The 18,790-nt window shown below is 40.4% G+C and overlaps 1 long non-coding RNA gene across 1 annotated transcript; it reads right to left on the bottom strand.

Moving 5' to 3' along the window:
• Positions 1–517: 517 nt before the first annotated feature.
• On the bottom strand, positions 518–16,097 carry LOC146513224 (uncharacterized). Its single transcript, XR_014875607.1, has 2 exons — positions 9,564–16,097; positions 518–9,507 (listed from the first exon to the last, which is right to left on the bottom strand). It is a non-coding gene; the product is annotated as an uncharacterized LOC146513224 (long non-coding RNA).
• Positions 16,098–18,790: the final 2,693 nt, after the last annotated feature.

Below are 18,790 nucleotides of genomic sequence, written 5' to 3'. Positions count from 1 at the left end.
AATGCCTTTTAACATCACGGTAAGCAGAATGAAAATTTGAATGGAAATATAGCATGATTTTCAAATCGCTCATTGTGAAAAATAGTATATCTATATACTAAACTTCTGTCACGGCTGGGGCAGCAGCCGTGTGATGTGTGGGAAAGAGGAGTCAAAGGCAGCACTTACTGAGATGCGAGGGTGGTTTATTATGAATGACAGAACACAGAGTTGGGATGGCAAAAACGGAACTTGGGAGAAACTAAACTATAGAATGGCAAACGGCCTGCATTTGTATAGTGTTATGTTTGTACTTTCAGCATTAACTTGGTTTTAAAGCCTCTACTTCTAAATATACATATAGTCGACCTTAATCTTACAGAGAATCTGATGATTTTATGGATAATTAAAGTCAGTCATATATCCACAAACACAACAAGCTGAAAGTCAGTGATATATATATATATATATATATATATATATATATATACACATATATATATATATATATATATATATATATATATATGTATGTATCTATCATAATAATCTGACAATACTATAATATTGGCCATATTATATTTACATTACCATAGTGAGATGACTTTAGTCTCATGAACAACATTAACTAATTATTATTTACTAGCTAATCTTAAATGACTGTTCAGTACAGAAATGAAGCCCAACAATCATGTTTTACAGTCCTGTGGTCTCAGCCTCAGATACTCAACTAATCAAAGTGATGTCATGACAAAAATGATTGACCAACAAAACAATTTTCTCCTTCATTTCTGTCAAACAAAGCTGTATGAAACGTGTCTCGCGGTTAGTATCATGGTTGCTAGGCAACCTGAACAGCGCGACGAAGCATATACCGTCCCATTTCACACGCCTCTCACTTCCGCACTTCTCGTACTTATAGTACGCACCGTACGTAGTACGCGTAGTGCGCGTACTTCAAGCGTGCAGACCCTGAAATGGGACACAGCCTATAAATACACAGACGGACACTGGGAAATCACACACAGGTGGGAGACACAGCTGGACCTGATTAACCTGACGAGACAGGGGAACACTAACACCAGGGATCAACAGAGGGAGCATCAACCCAGAAACCCAGCATCCAAAACCCCAAAACACAAACCATCCCAAAACAGTCCACAAATAGTAATAATAATAATAATAATATACCAAACACAAAATCACCGAGTCCACGGACTCGGGACCATGACAACTTCAATATTTCATTAATAATCACCTCCCCAGTTTAATTAAGTGTTATAGTTAGTTTTGGTTATGGTTGTAGAGCCTGTAAGGTCTGGGTACTGTAGTCCTTCTCTTTGAATGGCCCTGCTATCACTGAGCAGAGATTGTCTGCAGTGGCTTGATAACTGGATGAATCCCTTTAATCTATTTGATGTACTCTTGATTTTCTCACTGTGCATTTTTTAGTTTGCTGCCAACTACAAAGACATTTATACTTCCTGTTTTATTCAGCAAATGAAAAGCCAGGTATAATTCTGTAGTTTTGTAGTCCAGGAGTGCAGCATTAAGAAAACAGAAGTGAGAATTTTCTTTTAGTATTTAGTGTCTTTGTTTGACTTTTTTAATGATAAAGACCACGATGTAATTGACAAATAACACAGAGTTGGTTGTGCATTTGAAGGAGTTCAGCTCTCTGCGACATGAATACAATATTCTTTAAAGGCACACACAAGTTCAGTTCTGGACATGCCCTACATGCTTTTTAGGGATTACTTAAATAGATTGCAGATGTGAAAAGCTCCTGTAAGAGCCTCTGCTCCCTATAATTTGAAATGAGTTTTATAAATTTAAGTAAAATAGCGGGGCTTCTATTAATCTAGGCGATCGTGGCTCAAGAGTTGGCAGTTCGTCTTGTAAGCGGAAGGTTGCCGGTTCGAGCCCCAAATCAGACAGTCTCAGTCGTTGTGTCCTTGGGCAAGACACTTCACCTACCGCCTACTGGTGATGGCCACAGGGGCCGATGGCGCGATATGGCGGCCTTGCTTCTGTCAGTCTGCCCCAGGGCAGCTGTGGCTACAACTGTAGCTGCCTCCACCAGTGTGTGAATGTGAGAGTGAATGAATAGTGGCATTGTAAAGCGCTTTGAGGGTCTCGAAAAGCGCTATATAAATGCAATCCATTATTAATCTAATGTTTATGGCACATGCTCCTCATAATCACAGTATCAGTGGTTCATCTCCCAAAGACTGCAAAACGTCCCCTTGAATGACGCTTGAGGTCAGCCCCTATAGTTTAATTTCTGAATGACCTCTCATTCATTTTATTTTTGTCGTGCTAACATCATGTCTGCCCAGAATTTGTCCAAGAACAGAAGGAAAAATCCCCAGTTTGGTACAAGACTTTCAGTTTCTTTAGTGATTTTTCTTTTTGATAATGAAAAATGAATACCACTAACTGAAGCTGATATTTGCACTGCCTGTTCGGATATAAAGATTCATCATTGGTTTGGAGTACCAGGGAGAGCTGTTATCAGTGGTAGAGAAGTGGGACAGATGCCACGATGCAGGACATACGTGAGGTCAGTGAACTAGTAATGAGGTGTGCGCTAGGAGTGGTTCTGGGTGGGTGTGGGATTACATCAGAAATCAGCTCTGAGACCCTTCTTGCTTGAGGTGGTGATGGGCAGGTGAGGTCTGAAAGGAGATTCCCTGGACTTTGCAGATGACATTGTGATCTGCAGTTAGCAGGTGGCTGTAAGCCTGGAGGGGTGGAGGTATGTTCTGGAAAGAGAAGAACTGAAAACATGTGTATGAATGACAGGGAGACAGGTGGAAAGATGGGCAGGCAAGGTGTAGAGATAGTGGTAAAAGATAGGAGGTAAAATACCTGGGGTCAACAATCCAAAGTAACGGAGAATACACAAGAGAAGTGAAGAAGAGTGTGTGAGCAGAGTGGAGTGGCTGGACATGAGTGCCAGGAGTGATCTGTGACAGAAGGGGAGATTTGAGACCTGTTTTGATGTACGGTTTGGAGACAGTGGCACTAATAGAGAAGAGGCAGCTGGAGGTAGCAGTGTTTAAGATGCAAAGCTTTTGATTTAGAATGACCGGGATGGAAAGAATAAGAGATGGATGTATCAGAGGGTCTGTTTGGAGACTAAATTAGAGCAGCAATGCTGGGACAGTTTAGACATGCAGGAGGGACGGTGAATATGCTGGAAAAAGGATCTGCAGCTGAAAGACAGGAAGAAAACCTGCCTGGAATATTCATGGTTGTAGTGAAGGAGGACATACAGAGGGTTGGTGTGACAGAGGAGAATGCTAAGAATAAAGTCAGGTGGAGGGAGATGAGTCGGTGTGTTAACCCCCAAAAAGTAGAAGATGATTAAAATGTCTGACAAAATGCATCTTACTGACGAGTCAAACTGATCTGAAGTGTGTTAGATTAATGTGTGGATGTTGAAAGTAGGTTCACATTGTCTGGAGGATGCATGCTCTTATGGATGTGGAATAATAACAGTAACTTGATGGGTCCCTTTGATGGATCAGAATCTAGTAAATGTTTTGTGTTCTTCCATGCAACATACAGGTCAGCTGTAACACACGTATGTCAAGTGGAATAGTTTATAATAATGTAGCTCTCCAATGGATAAGCACGGCACTCCACAAGCTTTTTGTTTTATCCAGAGAATGTCTGCCTCAACCTGTATGTCCACATAATTTCAAAAGTAATCAATAGTAAATAAAAAAGCTGCCTCTCCTTGATCTGAACTGCCATGCTGTTTCTGAGGAGCACATGTGTAAAAAGCAATGCCTGAAGAAATCTGCCTGTAGATTTCAGGAAATCATTTGTATAGAATAAATGTGCATAAGCATGTTACATGTAAGTAACCTGATTTGAACATTTTTCCTCTTGACATGGTAATGGGAGATCAAACTGGAAATAATCCAGCAAACGAGATTGGTGTGATGTGTCATATGATAGTTTGCCACGAAGACATGGGAGGTTTCTGATTTACCTGTTTGGTCGCTGGTTCTAGTTTATTCAATGTGTCTCTAGGCAATGTACTAAACCATGAAATTAACCACAGTGTGTCATTAGTGTAGATAGATTAAATGACCGATAGTATTCCATTGCGGTTGGTGTCAGATGAATGCTTTCCACATGATGACGATGGTGGATCAAAATCTGATGGTACTTTTCTGTGTTTATAATCGTTTTTAATTCCCAACACCACTGGCTGAAATACATCCCCAAACCACTATGTTTTACAGGTGGTCAAAACACTCAATGTTGTACCTCTCTCCCGACTCTCTTTACACAATAGTGATGACAGTTTGAGCAAAAAAAATTCACACTTAAATTCATCACTCCACAAGATGGGATTTCCGGCTCTTTCAGCTCCGAACCGGCTCTTTAGGTTGTTTTGTTGCTTTAATTAATTTATTATTAACAACAATATAAAATTATGTACAAAAGGAATTACTAATGTAAAAAAAAGTTTTGTTATACACATTACATTTTGTTATTACATGGCTTGATTGAAGTACACATTAGGGCTGACATCTGGGGCCAGAGCTGAAACTGTTTGGGACCAGAGCTGAAACTGTTCTGGGTCAGCACAGGGCCAGCAGTGTGTCTACAACTGGCCCGTGGCTGCACACAACTTACACATGGCCCACATACCGCAAAGAATGATGGCCCTTTGGTGGCCCAGATCAGGTTTGCCAGAGGTAGTCCACACATGGGCCAGCACAGGACCACCACTGTGTCTGCAACTGGCCTTGTGCTGGCCCATGTGTGGGCCACATCTGGCAAACCAGATCTGGGCCACTAGTAAAAAAGATTTTTTATCCTCACATTGTGTTAGAGTTTATTTGCCAAGTCTGATTCCAACAATTTTACATCCACTTCACAGTAAATTTCACTGACAACAGCCTACTGACACTGAAGTGCAGGATCTTCAACAGCTAACTTCAATATTTCCATAATATAAGTGTGGATCACTGACTCTTCGACAGATGTTTTTTTCACAAAGTTTTAAAGCTTGCTTCAGAGTAATCAAAAGTGGATGCTTGTAATAGTCACAATTGCGTGGTGTCTCTTTAAGACAACCTAAGTTAATGTTTAGTGATGTTACAAGTATGCGCCACTACTCTCTGTAGAGTGTGGGAGAAACATGCTTGCACATGGGCGTATGGACTGAGATGGACCTCATATCTTTACCTCCCTAAAGTAACGTTACGGGTTGTGTGAACACTGCTTGCTTCATGTATGATAAGACAACAGCTGTTCAACCGGGCCTTGTAAGGTTGGTGAAGAGTGTGTTTATTAAAGGACAAGCGCTGTGGAATTCCCAGTAAAAGTGTGGTTGTGAGTTTTTGACTGTCCTGCTGAGTGTTTCTGCCACCTCCTCTCAACCACTGAATACAGCGGAAGTAAACAGCAGACTGACAGCCTACCCAGACAGCAAAACACACTGGTATGGATCTGGTCTGGAGTCACTTTGCTGTCTCGGTGCACTTACTACCGATAAACGGTAGCCAGAGGTTTTTAGGTGATTCTGGGACATAAATGTTCTGTTCATGCTGGGGGCTGCTATGAAACTTTCTTGGTCTGGCTGTAAGATTTGGTGGCACCAACCTCTATGTTCAGTTCACCCCTGAGTAGCACCTCTGCTACTTGCTTTCAGCAATTCAACCCGACACGTCTTGACTGGGAACTTTACACTTGCATTTTTGCCACCCATTCAGCTCTCTCCTCCTAAATATGTGAAGCACCTTCACATCCAGCTTTAGCTTGTATCATCCCATAACCCAGACGTTCCCAAAGTGTGGGGCCCGCCCCCTAGGGGGGGCGCAGAGCCATTGCAGGGGGGGCGTGGCATGAAAAGGGAAAAAAACAAAAAAAAAATGCTTGGACACTGCTAGCACGGGCGCCCACACAAACGCAAAGCAGGAGATGAAGCATAGCTGAATATGTTTCCAAACCAACTTCATTCTAAGCCAAAGACTAGAAAATATGGTGAAGCATATCTTCCCTTTGGTTTCACCTGCACAAGTGCCGAGGTAGGTCTCCCTGCAGGATTGGTTTTCCCTTCGTTGGGAGCAGCGCTGGGCTGTTTAAATCATGGACAAACAGTATCCCACATTCTTGATTTGTAGTTCACAAACACTTGTTGTAATGACTAACTACTCCTGACATTTTGGAGATGTTAGCTCTTTATACAGTAAAGTTACAGTGGGATACAAATAATATCAGGCTCATCCTGCCACAATTTGTTCCCCGGTTCAAATCACGGACAAACAGCATCCAACAGTTGTTTATGTTTTTTGAACTCATTTTGCAGAGGGATTTTTTGAAAAATGTATTGATAGCAATGTTGAATATTATTACACAGGAAAAAAAACAACTACATGTAAAATAATTACACCGTGACGCCTGTGCCTTTCTAAATGGAGGGACAGTAACTGCGTAAGCGTGTAAAACCTGCAGATAGTCAGATTAACAGTATTTCGTCTCTATCTGCCATCCTGCAATTCATCTCATGTAAACAATAACGTGCACACAGCGTGACGTGAAAAAAGGCACATACCTTTGACGTTGCATGACGAACTCTGTATTCCTCGTCCACACGTAAACGCAAAAAAGGAGTTTTAAAAAATCTCCGTTCTCAGTGATTCGAAACGCCGTTTACGTGGACGAAACAGCTGCGTTTTCAAAAATACCCGTGTAGGTGTGGACGTAGCGTAAAAGACTAGTTTATTTTCTTACTACCTGTAATTTATTGCACATTACTTGTATTTGCTTAATTGTTTACTAAATGTTTGAGGTGTGAAATAAACCACAATGGAGCAAAATATGGGTGTGTGTGGTGGGAGGATGTGTTCGTGCGAGGGGGGGCGCGAACATTTTTCTTGTAAAACAAGGGGGGCCCAGCAAAAAAAGTTTGGGAACCACTGCCATAACCCAAGCTGGTCTCATCCGCTTAGATCTAATTGCTGCTCTAAACCCCCAAAAGTCCTGAAAGTATGTCTGTCTCTGGTGAACATGCTACTGCCAGGAACGGTAGACCCATCATGCACCTATGAAGGCGCCACAATCTGCAATAATTTCAGATGCTTTATGTCTCATTGTCTCTTCCTCACTTTTTTGTTGAGGTAGCCATTCCCGCCCAGCCTGGCTACACAACCCACCTAACCCTTAATCACATTAATCTCCTTATTTTATCTTTTTGCTCCCTCTCACGCCAAACAACAGAACACAACACCTGAACTCTTTGACTGCTCAAGAATGTTCCTTCATTTCTCATTTGCTCTTACATGCATAATCTAAATCTCACCCTCTTGAAATAAGGGAATTTGGGTAGAACAGATCTGAGGTAGGCATGATGAAAATCCTGCATGTAGCAGCCCTTGGCATCAAGAACGACAGAAGAGTGTCTAACGGGTGCAGCCATTTATTTCCTCACCACACACGGCACATTCTCTGGACATTGAGCACCGTGAAAACTATAAAATAAGAAAAAATTGATAACCGTACAGTCCTTTTGAACTATAACAATGAGTAATAACAACAATGAGCTTAAGTTAATTCAGGTAAGTTCAAACAAGTAATTCTGAGATATACAGTCACAGATTAAATAAAACAAAAGGGGTTACTTCAAACAGCATCAAGGGGTTATACAGTTCAGTTAAATAAAATATAGCAACAGATCACCTCTCATCACATACCTCAGTCCGCTTGCCAAGGGTGCAAACTCCGGCAAACACTTAAACACTTCGGCCCGTTTCTCATGGGGTGCTGCTAGCTTGCATGACACACATGTCTAGCTAAAAAATAGCACATGGATGTAAGTAACGTAAGTAAAGAATAAAAGGTTTTCAGATAGCTCACAATACAAACGCAGCAACATACCTTACATTAGAAACACACTTATCATACTTATCAAAGCATTATCGTAACTTACATGGACTTTGTACAACTTATTCCTGCCGCGACAGACTGCTCCATACACGTTACGGGGCATGCCTCTGAGCACATCTGTCCTAGTGCGACTGCGCATACAGTTCCGACAACCCCCGCAAGGATGACTTATGGTGCAGATCAGCGGTTCATTACACTGCAGTTATAACAATGTTGTCTGGATGTATCACCAGATGCTGGCAAAAGAAGTGATGTAGCATCTCTATGGCTAACCTAGCATCAGCTTGTGGTGGTACATAAACAACTCTTAAAATGAACAATGAAAGGGTAAGTAGCAGGGTCTGCTGTACTAAATATTTAAGGTGCACTTAATGTCTGTTGTATGTATAAATACAAAGTCCCTCTCACCTGCTTTTACCAGACTAAGTAGTACTATCTGTTCTGATCCAACCCGGTGTCTTTTGCTATGATTAAAGCCATTCAAGCTGCATAGTAATCCACAGTCTCAGCTCATCCACTTTGTTATTAAGCAACCTACGACTGGCAAAAGAAAAAATGACTTGGGCTGGCCAGTTTGTAGGGCTCAGCTTTTAGCTTGTCTTTGGATCCCCAGTCTTATCCCTCTCAACAGAAGTGGGTGGAGGGGGCGGGGTGAACTCTCCACTAACTTTGTAGCACTGCATCTATAGAGGGATAAAGTCCCAATTGTTGTTGCTGATATTACTAATCTCTGGCTCTCTTCCACAGTCTTTGTCTTCCTCCCGTAACCCCAACTTGTCACCACAGACGGCCACCCCACCCTGAAGCTGGTTCTGCTCGAGGTTTCTTCCTCTTAAAAAGGGAGTTTTTCCTCCCCACTGTCGCCAAACACTTGCTTATAGGGGCCATATGATTATTGGGATTTTCTCAGTTTTCTTTGTATTATTGTAGGGTTTTTACCCGAGTGCTAATAAATAAAATTGAACTGAATTGACATTAACATTAAATGTTTGGAGTGGCCTTTCCCAAACCTCAACCTTCCAACCTTCCAAATACAGGAAAAGCAATGAGATTCCAAAGAAAAACTGAAGGACGTTAGGAAAGCCAGCAGAATTATTGCTCAAGAGCACTTAAAAAATGATGAGAAAGTCAGGTTCCTTTAAATCAAAATATAAAAACATATTAGATATAGCTACAGACACAGTTACACAGTATTGGAGATATTTGGTTTGAAATGAGCTCAGCATATTTCACAATATCAGCCTAGTTTACAAATTATGTGTTCCTGCCAACTGAATCTTTAAGAGAGCACTATTATTTTGAAAATGACAAGAATTGTTGAGTTTATATAAATACTGTATTGTAGTAACTAACAGTGCAGGAGCAAAATTACCGTTGAACTATGATAACACTCGTTTCATTGTCACATCAAACAAAAGAAATAAGAAGAAGACAGTTATCTGATGAGGTAAATTAAATCATTGTCTAAGGTGATTTACACCGTCCATGTGAATGAAGCAGTGTTCCAAAGTTTGGTTAACTTTTATCCTTTTAGCCGCTCCAAAAAATATATAAATGCATTTTGCTGCCTTTATTGCATGTAAACCTCCAACTAGCAGCAGCTTTTATGGTGAAATGCTCTCCTGCATGCTATTAATTCAAGATTCGACTATGTGAATCAGTGAACATTTTACTAATCAGATTAACTAAGTGGGGCAAATTGTTATGAAGCTGTAACGTCCGAAATGCATCATTGGAAAATTCTGTGGGACATCCCATCAATAATGGACTGATTTATAAGCAGCCTGTTTGTTTAAATAGTATGAAATATGGTTTAGTGAGAGCAGCACAAATTAGCATATCAAAAATCAACAGAGCTGATGAAAGAGTGAGTGATCTACTAATCGAAACAATACCTCATAAAAGCAAGTTTAACACACTGTAAATCTGTCAGCATGCCATTAATTGTTTTAGTGTGGCTGTTTATGATTTAAGCCTTCTGTGGTTGCGACAGCCTTGTTCTTGAAAACTGGTACCAGTACACTTCCTCTCCTTTCACTCATTGTCTTAAGCAATTTGGGCAAAGAGTTCACTGCCCTCTCTCCTAGATATCTCCAAACCACCGCAGGTATGTCATCAGGACCAACAACCTTTCCAGTCTTTAGCTCATTTGTGAATAGTGCCGTCACTTCCTTCTTACTAATCCTCTACAGTTTTTGTCCAGTCCTGGTTTAATTTGGATTCTTATCATATCCATCCGCTTCCTCTTATCCTTTTTAGGGTCGTGGGGGGCGCTGGAGCCTATCCCAGCTGTCATAGGGCGGAAGGCGGGGTACACCCTGGACAGGTCGCCAGTCTGTTGTAGGGCTAACACACTGAGACAGAGACAACCATTCACACTCACATTCATTCTCGCATTCACAATTTAATTTATATTTTTCAGTGAACCTATCCCCACTAACTACATGTCTTTAGACTGTAGGAGGAAGCCGGAGTACCCGGGGAGAACCCACGCAAACACGGGGAGAGCAAACTCCACACAGAAAGACTCTGGCCTGATGGTGGGATTGAACTCCATGTGGCAAGAGTGCTAACCACCGTGCCACCGTGCTGTCCCGGATTCTGAAACACATTTCAGTCTTAAACAAAGATAATCCAAGTAAATATGAAATGTAGTTTTTAACAGATTAAATTATTTCATTCATTAAGAAAAAAAGAAAAGAAACGCTGTATGGAATACATTTGAAAAGGAACTCACTTGTTTTTGTTCAGCCAGATTAGAAGGTATGAGCATGAACAGTCTGTTTCAGATCTGCTGCAAAATTCTTCAGGATATGAACTCATGTCCAGACATTCTCCTTCAGGATTTTCTGTTTCAAAACAGAATTCATAGTTCCATCAAGTCGTCCAAGTCCCAAAGCAACAAAACATTGCTAGACCATCACACCACCACCGTGTTTGACTGTTGGTCTTCATGGAATCCTGTGTTGGTTTTCCGAGCAAAAATCTGCCCTATTGGCTAAGCTGTTCAGACGCCAGCCATGAGGGAGAGCAGAGACCGAGCTGTTCCAGGGCCATGAAAGCAATTTCTGCTTTTCTCCCTTAATATTTAAAAAACATTTAACGTTTAAAAAACTTGGGTTATTGTTCTCTAAAATTAAATTTGTTTTTAGATAAATCTAACAAACAGGCAAAGACTTTATCACAGTGTTACATTACCCTGAATAATATATATATCATATTATATAAGTAGTAGTATATAATTGTAATTATGTAATTATTAGGATAAAAAGTTAGCAATGTGTGTATGCTTCTCTACGGTTAGGTAGAAAAGCATAGTTTTCTCTTTTCTGGACCTAAATATGCTTCAGGACACCTGACACTGAGCAAGCCAGAGGGTGCAGAACTGTGACAGCAGGAAAAATGAAGGAAAGTAATTAAAATAAGCGAAAAAAGATAAGGGTGACAACTGACTGAGTGAAAGGAAGTGGTGCTAATATCTGGATTGTCTGTCAGCTGCAGGACTGTTGAGTTGGTAGTTTCATCACTGTTCTCAGAGGCTGATGAAAACAAGCAGTAACAAACAGTTGAAAGGCTAACAGCCTGGAAGAAAAAGCACAGGTAGTTCCTTTTACTTTTTTCATTGTAGTGAGCCTACAGTGCAAATGGAGTGTTATAAAAGCCTGAAATGAGTCAGGAATCTCACTGGCATCATCGTGCGAGCCATCAGTATAATAGACTGTCTGGATGCATTATGTGGGTGCATTATCTTCCTCTGGCGAGGGCCTAAGCTTGGACTGCATCCCTGAGCAGAGTGATTGAAAAGCAAGAGGAATCAGGAATGAGGCAAGTGAGCCCAGCCAATAATATATGATAAAATACAGCAGCTTCACTATACTCAGTTGTCAGGAGGTGGGAGCAGGAGGGAAATTCTTTACAAGTGTGTGTAGAAATTGAGACTGAGAGGAAAAGCATGAAATGATTTAAGATGATAGAGTGAGCTGTTTGTAGGATGACAGTCTAAGATGATTTACGTGGCAGTGTAGCACCTTGTACATCCTACACACAGACTTTAACAGTGTCAGGCTAATATCAGGGGAGCACATTTCTACATTGACATACACAAAGACTCTATCCTTGTCTAACTTTTCTGATGATAAAAGTAGAACATTCTTGTTGTGAATAAGTCGCAGGGCTTTCTAATAACCTGTGTTGCAACAGTGGAAGTAATAGCACTGAACCTATGGACTGAGACAAGCAGCCATGTTATAATGAGGGATGGAATCACTCAGCCATACAGCTCCACTCTTCCTGTTAGGATTCTTAAATTAAAGAAGCAAACGATGCGTGCAGCAAATTCTGGCCTCTAAATCTGAACAGCTACCTTTCTCTTAGTGGAATCTATCTCCTCTTTCTACCAACTCAGTTTTCATCTGCTCCACTGAATCTGCTCTGCTCTCAAAAAAGGGAAACAACTTTCTGTCTTTAGTGTATCATTGAAATGGAACTGTATTTGTCTACGGACCATTTTCATCAGCAAGGCAGAGCAGTTACTCTTACATTTCATCATTCGAAAATCTATGGCACTGCCATTTCTTCAAACTTTGGAATATTTACCTCTTTTACTTAAAGACTGTTGGGCTTGTTGAAGATATGGTAATTCAATTTCATATGGCACCTAAGACTACTAGAAGATTCTCGACATTTGTGACCACCCATCAACTGAACTGAAGTGCAGATTAGAAACTATTAAAAAAAGTTATGCCTTAGTGAAAATGGAATCTTTTTGGTTTGAAAAGGGTACTGCCGCAATTTTAATCATCTATCAAGATGATTAAAACCAGTGAATGTCACAGCTTTTTGGCACATTTTCTGACACATTGCCCCCGACCAAGGTGGTGGGCGTTGGCAGAGGTACAGTTGTAGTCAAAAGTTTTTATATACTCATCAAGAGGATGAATGTCATTGAAAGTTTTGACTTTTAGTGATTTCCTTGAAGTGTTCTTTGATCTTAGGGTAAATTTATTATACATTATTTGATGCACATGTACGTATTTATTTTGGATTTTCACTAACTCACGTGTGGACAAAAGCTTTAAAATTATACATACACCACCACCACTAATATTTGATTAAATGTCAGTTAGCAATTTATACCTTTATCAAATGCTTTTAGTAGCCATCAACTAGCTTCTGAAATAATATTTACCCATTTTCTCAAAAACAGTGGCAGAGTTCATTTTAGTTGGTACTTTCCTGGCTTTTAAGTGTAGTCTATAATCTTTCAAGGCTTTTGAGGTTTGAGGCTTTGGAAAGGCTATTCCAGAAGTTTAATGTTAAATTCAAATCTGTTCAATTCAGTTTTATTTATGTAGTGCCAAATCACAACAACAGTTGCCTCAAGAGCCTTTATATTATTAGGTAAGGACCCTATAGGTGGGATGGGGAACTCCAGGCCTCAAGGGTTCTTGTCTTGCAGCTTTTAGATCTCACCGTGAGTCAACACTACTGAATCACATGATTAGTACATTACCAGGCCTCTGGAGAACTTCAAGACATGTTGAGGAGGTAAATTAACCATTTTAGTTGTGTTGGATCAACACCACCATTCTCGCCAGCTCCTCCCGTTGCTGGCCAGGTCCTGGGTCTGCCGTGTCCCCCGTCCTGGGTTTTGACACCACTGTGATGACCACGGCAGACCTGATGACATGAACATGCTTTGCAGCATTCTTTATTCACACACCATTTACACGATTGCTGTTACAACACGCAGCTGCAACAACACTCAAGACAGGATCCAGTACAGAAGTTAAGTTGACGGGGCCTTGATTGCGGCCGTGCCAGTGCGTCTGCCTTCCCCGCACGGCATCGCAGGCCACGCCTCGCCACAGATGGTTACTGACTGAGTGGCGGAAGAATGAAACTACAGGTGAGTATTGTTTGCTGGATATTTGCTTACTTGCAGGTAGAGAGCGAGGGCTTTAGGGAGCGTAGCTGAGGTAGTGTCTAGGGAAAGAGCGAGCGGTAGTAGCGGTGATCCATTTGATCCATTTTAAAATTCCAAAGGGAGTCCTGGAGGTGCACAATGGGCAGGAGGGCAGGTAAGGTGAGTAGTTGAGTTTTCCAAGAAGAGTTGCCGAAGAGTGGCGCAGGTGGGACCAGTGCTTTACTTATTACGTACACATTGTGCTGTATAGTGGAGCGAGGAATGCTCAGACCTCTACATTGGAAAGACCAAACATAAACACATGGCACAACATAGAAGAGCCACATTGACAGGACAAGACTCAGCTGTTCATCTGCATAGATGACAAAGGTCTTCAAGGACGCCAATGTTCACATTTTGGACAGAGAATACAGATGATTTGAAAGAGGTGTGAAAGAAGCCACCTATGTCCACTGTGAACCACCATCTTTGAACAGAGGCGATGGCTTATGACACCAACTGTCTGCTATCTATAATCAAGTTTTGAGATGCCAGACGCCTTAACGCCCACCATTTGACCTCAGTAAATCACATGATAGGGCGGGGCTAGGTTGCACCCGTTTTCACTCCTTGGCTTGTGTGGTCCATGACCCTCTTGGGGACACTCCCATAGGGCTCTTAGAACTGAAGAATCTGCTTGGATGAGAGGTGAAACGTCTTCAAGAATGTTAAAGAAGTCCAGAGGCTTTTCATTCCAAGTTCCTTAGACAGAAGACATGAAGAACACCTCTACATAATGAAGAGGAAAAAACAGAACTGATAAAACTGTAAAATCCTCCACATACTGTTGTGGCGAATCCACTTAGCCAAAAAAATGGATCGGACATCAATTGTAGAAACGATAGTCTTTATATAAGGCTTCAAAAAGGGGAATGTACAACAAATAAACTGCTCGACATCAGAGCAACATATAATGGCTTCCCCAAACTTTCTTTGCTAGCTAAAAAAAAAACCCAGAGCAACTTTCGTCTACCACAAAGGATTCTGGGAAATGCAGTTTTCTAATGAAAATACCTAGTAAATGCTCCCCTTTAGCAGAAAATTAAATCTATAATTAACAGCTCTCACTAAACATGTGACTAACACTTAAATCACTTACAAAATAACCAAAATGCTGTTATCAAACAATAAACTGCAATACAGTTACAACATCCTCCCCCCCAATGAACAATCTGTTCATCTAAAGCTCCAGGTTATACAACAACTGAATCGGTCTTCTTAACAGAGTCCCCGTTGTTGTGCGAACTAAGCAAGATCTAACAAGACCGTCTCGACCAGGAAACATTTCTTCAATTTTTCCAGGTTTCCAAACCCCCAAAGAACAGACAGCAAAACTCTGTATAAGGTTGAGAGCAGTGGAAGGAATTAATAAGAAATCATTTGTTGCCGTAAAATATTGGCCCCAAGACTACAGCATAAAACTAAAAGGTAACTCCTACAAACTTCAAACTGTAAGATATCTCTGTTGACCAGTCAACATAGTTCAGTGTGCTTAGATAATTTTGTCATTTACAGACAAAAAGGGGAGAAAATGTGAGGAACATGTCTCAAACATTTCTTTTTTACTATAAGCCATGGTGTCCTCTGATGAAACAAAGTCTTTGTCCACACCTTTATAAGTGATTCTGAGCAACTGTAGCATACTTAACCCATACAGCGTAGCTGCCTCCTTGCAATGCTGAATGCAGGATGAGCTTGCACAACTGTTGGATCTTCACTGATCCAGCACCGATTTGTTGGCATTTTGTCATACACATCCACACACTCACTATAATAGTGGAATCTGGGGCTAATTGAACACGGTTGCTAACCAGCTCTCAGCTTTTGGTTGTTATATCCTGTGCCCCTGGTGCAACAATGGCCCCTTTTCTAGCTTGAGCACCTCTTTAAGCTGGCTGCCTTCTGAAGAATTTGAAACAATCATATCTTCAGAAACTGTGAAACCGTGAGACAACCTTCCCCATATAAGTTGTAGCAATTTCAGGTTCATTGCCAAAATGCTACTTTAATAGAAACTTGTTTGTTCTTCTCTTCAACGCTGTGTTCAAAGGATTTAATGAATGTTTGATAGCATCAAACACTGGGATTTCCTGCGTAGGCACAAAAGATAAACACTGCTACTGGATTAACAATGCAGTCATTTGATTTTGGCTTTTTCAGGACTGAGAATACATTTCTGTGCTCATAACTGCTTGAAGCAGTTTCTGTAGCTTTGATAGGCCTTTCTACATTACCTTGACCAAGATATTGTCCATAAGTATAAAAAATAGTGTCACAAAACAACCTGCTTTTATGTTTAATCCTTTTTCTTTCCAGTTGTCCTTTTGCAAAATATGACTCCATAGCATCAAAAATCTTAGAAAAGTCACTTCTACTCATCTCCTGTGATCCTCACAAAGCCTTAATTTCAGGTGTAGTAGCAGTGATGTGTGCTTCCATTTCCATCTGTTCATTTTTCCTCCACAGCTGCTCTTCTTCTAAAGCAGGGGTCTGCAACCTTTTACACCCAAAGAGCCATTTGGACCCGGTTTCCACGCAAAAGAAAACACTGGGAGCCGCAAATACTTTTTTAAATCTAAAATGAAGATAACACTGTATATATTGTTTTTTACCTTTATGCTTTGTGTGAACAACTAAAGTAAGTAAGTAAAGTTTATTTATTAAGCGCTTTTCACAGACAGGCAGTCACAAAACGCTGTACACAAATATTAAAATAAACAATACAACCAATAGACATTATACACAATGTAAAAGATCAAATGTAAATAATGTAAATATAAAATATGTAGATCAACAAAAGGCTTGTTTGAACAGAAAAGTTTTGAACTGCTTTTTAAAAGAATCCACAGAGCAAATAAGCTGTGTTGCTTATGAAATCCATTAAGTGCTACAGAGAAAATTACATTTTATTTATGTAATTAACACATTTTGAACTCTTAAAGAAATATAACAAAAGGAAAGACACCCAGCTGAACTAAAATGATCCAGCAAACAAAAACTGTTGTGAGCCGCCAGCCTTATATCGCCTTTGGGCTTTTGGAGCCTTGACCTGACTTTTAAAAAATAATTTGAAAAAAAGCACTATGCTGCTAAAAAATGAAAAATAGACATTTGCAAAATTCTGCCTAAATATGTATTTTACCTGGTTAATGTGTGTGGCGGGGCGTGGTCTGCAGCGCCGCTGCAGGGGAGGCGGACGCACCTGAGCGGCACCCGCAATCACGCCTCGCCGCCTTAAAGTCTGTGCTCTCTCTGCTGTTGTGTTGTCGGGCTGTGAGCTGAAAAGCTACAGCCGGCTGTATGCGTACAGCAACCGTGTGTGAAAAGTGGTCAGTAAAGAGATGCTGAAAAGCGCGTTCATGCAAACATCGTCGGGTCTGCCGTGATATGTTTACAATAAGACTTATGGTCCCGAACCTCTGCGCACAGCATCTGCAAATCGGGGCTTTCATCTTTACGCAGGACTTTAAGCTGTCATCTGTGAGGCGTGAGCGGTGTTTGTTTTAACATAGTTCACGGTGGAGCTGCTGACATTTTATTTTTATATTTCAATATCACAATAATCTTCCAATTTAGAACTACAAGTTAAAAAAAGAACTAAACACAAATAAAATACACTTCAGCTAAATACTTCTAATTTAATTTCCCAAACCACCTGGAGCCGCAGTATAAGGACAAAAGAGCCGCAGGTTGCCGACCCCTGTTCTAAAGCATGTTTATTCTTAAGCAGTTTTTGTTGAGCAGTAGGAAAAACCACCTCAGCTTCATGCTTTCTTTGAGCAGATGCAGTACGTGAAACTCTGCTTTTAAGCAAGAGAAACTTTGTTTGTTGTCAGATGTTGGGTTAATATCTGACTGAGGAGAGGAAATGTGATTTTGAGGCTCGATGTGGGAGATTTTCTCCTTTAATTCCATTCCATACTTACATAAACTGCCTAAATACACCCCCAAATCACCGAGATTGTTTCAAATCTTGAAATACTCACAGCTCAATAACATCAAACAAACACACATCACCACACAGAAGAAGATCAACAACTCAACTTTATCAACAATGATCACAACACTTTAACATCCACACAAACATTATCATTGCAGGATTCAAGGGATTGCAAGTTGTACGTGGAAGTGAATATTTTGACTGTTGACTAATACTGTAGTGAGTACTTCCTTTAAGAAAAATGCCTGAGAGGCTAAGTTTAGCTATTTACTGCTGTGCCTTCAACAAAGTCCATTCTAAAGCCCACTTGCCATTGAGGATTATGATTTTATTAAAGCAAACAGGAATAGCAGAAAACATTACACTGAAATCAGTCAGTAAAGTAAGAGTAACAAGAAAGAAGTCTTATTCACCTTTGGACCTTACAATTAATAATAAGCAGAAAATCGCTATTTATCATGTGATGAAAGTGGCCTCGAGTGTAACAGTGAGACAAAATAATTGAAAAAACAAAAACAAAAAACAACAACTAAGGAAAATAATAAGTGATGAAATGTTTGTGAACTGAAAAATACAAAAAAAATCTCAATTGATGTGATATTATAATTCATACAGTTTTTTGATAATGTACAGCAATGTTACTTTTTACTGTCTGCTATTCATCATTCACAATATCCCGTTTCAAACGTCATTAGGCCTGTAGATCCTGTGGAAACCATGGATACCTGTCATGGTCCTGGGTCATGTGACCCAGTATTCTGAGTTTCTTGATGTTTTTGTTATTCCTTTCAGTCTAGTTTCATTTCAGTTCATCTAGTTACATTCTGTCATGCCTCGGTTACAGTTTTAATTCATGATTTATCAAGCTCCCCATTTGTCTCATCCCTCTGTGAAGTTTTCTGTGTTAAGTCTTCGTGTGTTTATCTGTCAGGTTTCATGTCCAAGTTTTCTTTGTTTGTCTAGTTCGAGTCATGTCTGCGTCTCGTTAGGTTTCC

This window comes from Neolamprologus multifasciatus, chromosome 8, assembly GCF_963576455.1.
Source record: "Neolamprologus multifasciatus chromosome 8, fNeoMul1.2, whole genome shotgun sequence".
Classification (NCBI taxonomy): Eukaryota; Metazoa; Chordata; class Actinopteri; order Cichliformes; family Cichlidae; genus Neolamprologus; species Neolamprologus multifasciatus.
Note: the sequence above shows the minus strand (reverse complement) of the source record. Positions and strands in the feature narration are given on the sequence as shown.